Source organism: Salmo salar, chromosome ssa14 (assembly GCF_905237065.1).
Source record: "Salmo salar chromosome ssa14, Ssal_v3.1, whole genome shotgun sequence".
NCBI classification, from domain to species: domain Eukaryota; kingdom Metazoa; phylum Chordata; class Actinopteri; order Salmoniformes; family Salmonidae; genus Salmo; species Salmo salar.
The window spans coordinates 83,238,974-83,244,033 of NC_059455.1; the positions used below are offsets into that span (position 1 = coordinate 83,238,974).

Here is a 5,060-nt window from a genome sequence, read left to right on the forward strand (position 1 = left end):
TCCTTCACTGGATATCTTAAGGTGAATGCATCAATTTGTAAGTCGCTCTGGATAAGAGCGTCTGCTAAATGACGTTGTAAATGTAAATGCATGGACTCATTCCGTGTTCAATAATGGTGGTTAGCATGATTTTTGAAAGACTACCCCAACTTTCTATTTCACACAGTGATGACTGCATTATACAGTAGTTAGAGAGCGAAATAAACATTTTATTTCTGGAGAAATCCTCCAAGCTAGGGTTAGACAACTAGATTCAGCCGCATGGCCTATTTTTGTTCGGAGTGAATGGTCGTGGGGGCTGGAAAATATTTATAATAATTTGTACTCTGCAAATTGACCACAACTAAGCCCAAAACGAGATTGTTATTTTCAGATATAATAATTTCATACTTTGATTACATTGAGACGTGAACATTTTTAGCTTTTTTGACGAAAAACTGAAGCCCCCCCTCAAAAAATACAATATATATAATTTAATTAAAAACCTTGGGGGGACCAAAAGTGGCCTGTGGGCCGCCTGTGTCCGAACCCTGCTATAAGCCTTGGGCCCAGTGTGGCAATGTACTTTGCGGTGCTCGTGTGGCCTTTGCTTGAGTTTGGCCTGGGCCAGTAACCTCGGAAATCCCCTGGCCTGTTTTTACTCTTAATCACCTGAGACAGGAAATTTGTGGTAGATGTTTAAAATGGAAATGTTTTTTTTATTAAAAGGCACTGGTCAGTATGGATTTACAGATGGATTTAGGGGTCATTACTTTTTCCCGTTAAGACTTTTCCAGATGTTTTAGTGTCTTATGGGAAAGGACTAATTATGGGAGATTCAGAGTGTTTAATAGTCACAGGGTTGCAGGTGTGATTGCAGGGTACTGTAAGCGGTGCGTAACTGGTAGCAGGAAAGTCAGACGCAGGAGAGCAGAACTTGGTAATAGCCGGAGCAGTTTAAAATACAAATATGGGCACAATAACCCGACGCGCACCAGTCAAACAAATGTGCACAAGCACTTACAATAAACAATACCACACAAAGACATGGGGGGAACAGAGGGTTAAATACACAACACATAATGAGGGAAATGAGAACCAGGTGTGTGGGAAACAAGACAAAACAAATGGAAATGGATCGGCGATGGCTAGAAGACCGGCGACGTCAACCGCCGAACACCGCCCGAACAAGGAGAGGCATCGACTTCGGCAGAAGTCGTGACAGGTACAGTGAAAATCTTAGGCTTCGATCTCCAACATGCAGGACTAAGTGAAATAAAATCAAGAAAATGGTAATAAAAAACAACAATAGAAATAGGACTATATACATGATAACAACTGTGACAGTGATGAATAAATAATTGTCCATTGTCGTGGAGGCAGAGTAAAGACTGTTGGGGGTTCCTGTACTGCCCGCCTGCAGTTCCTGTACAGCCCGCATTCGTCTGAGTGATTGAAGCGGGGAGATCAGGGCATGGTTTGGGTGGCTGGGGTCCCTGATGAACTTCTTGGCCTTCTTGCGACACCTGGTGTTGTAGGTGTCCTGAAGGTCAGGCAGTGTGCACCCAATGGTGCATTCGCCTGCATTTATCACCCTCTGAAGAGCCTTACGATCTGCGGCAATGGAGTTGCCGTACCTGGCTGTGATGCAGCCCGACAGTATGCTCTCGTGTTGCTCCTGTAGAACACTGTGAGGGCCCTCGGGACAGGCCAAATTTCTTCTGCGTCCTAAGGTTGAAGAGTTGCTGTCGTGCCTTCTTCACTATGGTGTCCATGTAGTTAGACAATTTCAGCTTTTCTGAGATGTGTACGCTGAGGAATTTGAAGTTATTGACCGTCTCCACAGTGGACCCGTTGATGAGGATGGGGGTGTATCCAGCCTGGTTCCTCCTGAAGTCCACAATCAGCTCCTTTGTTTTGCTAACATTGAGGGAGAGGTTGTTTACCTGGCACCACATCATCAGAGTGCCTACCTCCGCCCTGTAAGCGGTCTCATCGTTGTTGGTAATCCGCCCTACTACTATCGTATCATCAGCAAACTTTGTGATGGAGTTGGAACTGTGTGAGACAACGCAGTCGTGGGTATACAGGGAATACAGGAGGGGACTGAAGATGCACCCTTTGGGGCACCCATGTTGAGAATCAGTGTCAAGGAGGTAATGTTGCCTACCTTCAGCACTTGGAGGAGCCCCGTCAAGGAAATCCAGGACCCAGTTGCATAGGGAGGAGTTTAGACCCAGGGCCGTGAGCTTTGTAATGAGCTTATAGGGCACTATGCTATTGAAGGCCGAGCTGTAGTCAATGAACATATGCATTCCTTTTGTCCAGGTGTGGGAGTGCAGTGCAATGGCGATTGAGTTGTCCGTTTATCTGTCAGGGCGGTAGGTGAGTTGGAGAGGGTTGGGAAGGGAGGAGCTGATATGGTTTTTGACTAGCCTCTCGAAGCACTTCATGATGACGGAAGTCTGTAGTCATTCAGTTCAGTTACTTTCCCTTTCTTGGGCACGGGGATGATAGTGGACATCTTGAAGATAAAAAGAAGAAGCAGTTAATTACTGTCATACTCCTGAAAACAATTATACACCAAAAATAGACGTTATGTTCTCACCTGCTTGCCCACTCCTTAGCACCTTAACTTCTTCCCTCAGGGTTCTGTTTTCCTGCTGGAGTCTTTGCATTTCTGCCCTGTCTTCCTTCAGTGATTTGTTTTTCTGCCGGATTTCTACCCTGAAAAATAAAACAACATTTAAAAAGGTTAAAAGTTACCCTTGTGAAAAATTGCAGGTCACTTTTTAATACAATTGCATACTGTGCAAAACAGGACAGGTCCGCATTGTCTCACCTGGGCTAAATGGATGTACCACATACAGTACCTCCATGACTGTTCATATTTGAAGTCGGTATGTTCTGACCTTCATATCTACGACCATAATTTGGCCCGTTGAAATGTCTCATTATAGGTCCTGTTTGAAACAGTACATTGACATTAAATACTGCAAAAAAGAACAGATAGACAAAGTCTCATCTGTGAAAAGTTAATGTACTACTTACCTCCATGGCTGTCCTCCACATGCTGCTGTGGTGAATACGATGCTAGGGAATATGATGCTTTTCCTAATTGAAATACAAATTACATGAATAAAGGGGCTTGTTTCTCCTCTGATATTCCATCAGTATTTATTAGGACAGAATACATCCTCCAATGGATTTTTTCATGAATAATGCTTCACTTACTTGTATTTGGAATCTTGGCACCTTAAAGTGTAGTCTGTGTTATAGAAGAAAAGTACATTTGGAAATTGACCATGAAAGCTGATTATGGATCAGAAATGGAACTTCGCATATAATCAAGCATTTAAAAAAAAAAAGTACATACCAGTCCGCTGGCACCGCAATGTTGGGACTGGTGGTGCGACTGGAAGAAAAGCTTTTAACTCAGCTACTCTAACGTCCACTGGCACCTCAATGTTTTCATGTTACATCTGTGCCGTCTCCCAATTGTCTAGACCAGTGAATAATAAGGTAGAGGCATGAATTATCCCACAAAACACTGACTTTCACATCAGGCAAGTTAATTACACCAACAGTTCAAATGAGAATATATCAGAGACATAAATTAGGCCAAATTACCTGCTCCCTTCATGAACTTAAAGCAGCTTCTTTCCCAGGTGCTGTCTGGTGGCGTACACTCGATGGCTAAATTGTTTAATTTGTTCTTTTTTCTGTGGCTGAGTGGTGGCCAATAACAGATGTTATCTTTGATCCCTACTTGTGGAACTACTGCATATGGTTTGTTCTTTTCATCCAGAAACTGAATCACTACAAACTTTATGATCTAAAGACAGGAGAGAAAGAGGAAGAACTAAGCATAAAGACCACTTACAATTGACTAAATAATAATTTACACTACAATCATACAATGAAACCCTAAGATATTTACCTTGTGAGAGGCGAACAGAAACAAACAGGGCTAGGCCATGTCTACAAGTGGCTCAATGGAAAGCCAGCATATCCATCTTGGCAAGGAAGAAGATAGTATTTCTTCAGCACATTTGTAGAGTTGGTGAGGCAGAAATGATCTGATAATCCAGAGAGGTGAAAAATGCCTGTCTTGGAAAATGGTAAAGGGTAGGTGAAGAAATCGACCATGTTCCTGAACCTATTGTAGATGCCAAAATTGTTGCCCATTTCATCGACGACCACATTCTGTACAACAGCAATATCCTGGTTTTGTAACAGGACACAGTTGTCCCCTCTGACCTTTTCACAGAAAATTCTCAGAAGTAAAACTTCTCGAACTGATTTGTCACTGCTGTTGTGCTCTCTCAGGGACAGTGCTTAGGAGGTGTTCATTCTTCTGTATAGTTTCTTCTCTGACAGTCGACGAACAACCTGCTCCAGTGGGTGTGCAGGTTTGCGAAGCAGTCTCTTCATTTGCCCAAGGAAGTTTTCAAATGGGAAACAAGAGATTTTGTCAAGGGCACCATACTTCTTGGATTTTTGGCGAAGGTGCACCAATCCATACATGTTCTATGACACTTGTTCTTTTCCATAAAGTTTGCTGCATTGGTCAACAAACAAAACCATGAGGCTATGGGTATATTCAACTTGATCTGCGCACAGGAACACATTCAACAAGATGGTGATGACAACTGCAAGAAGCATGTAGTTGTGGAAAACTCTAGAACCTTTAAGGGTTCTTCGGCTGTCCCCATAGGAGAACCCTTTCAATGACCCTTTTTGGTTCCAGGCATAACCGTTTTGGGTTCCATGTAGAACCCTTTCTACAGAGGGTTCTACATGAAACCCAAAAGGCTTATACCTGAAACCAAAAAGGGTTCAACATGGAATAAAAAGGGTTCTCTTATGGGGACAGCCGAAGAACCCTTTTAGAACCCTTTTTTTCTAAGCGTATACACTTGAGTTGGTACAAGCCCTTTCAAGCTGACTGGTCCAGTGTACAGGAGGAACTGTCTGAATTTAGTAGCTTTCCAGGGCTCAACTCTCTCCATGGATTTTTGCTTCCTGTTGAACTCACATGGAACATGATGTCTGAAAGTCAGCAGTACTTTGGAGATCTC

The 5,060-nt window shown here is 43.0% G+C and overlaps 1 long non-coding RNA gene across 1 annotated transcript; it reads right to left on the reverse strand.

The window, feature by feature from the left end:
• Nucleotides 1-588: 588 nt before the first annotated feature.
• On the reverse strand, nucleotides 589-4,703 carry LOC106570442 (uncharacterized). Its single transcript, XR_001320668.2, has 7 exons — nucleotides 3,610-4,703; nucleotides 3,356-3,481; nucleotides 3,214-3,247; nucleotides 3,031-3,093; nucleotides 2,822-2,942; nucleotides 2,588-2,706; nucleotides 589-2,503 (listed from the first exon to the last, which is right to left on the reverse strand). It is a non-coding gene; the product is annotated as an uncharacterized lncRNA (long non-coding RNA).
• Nucleotides 4,704-5,060: the final 357 nt, after the last annotated feature.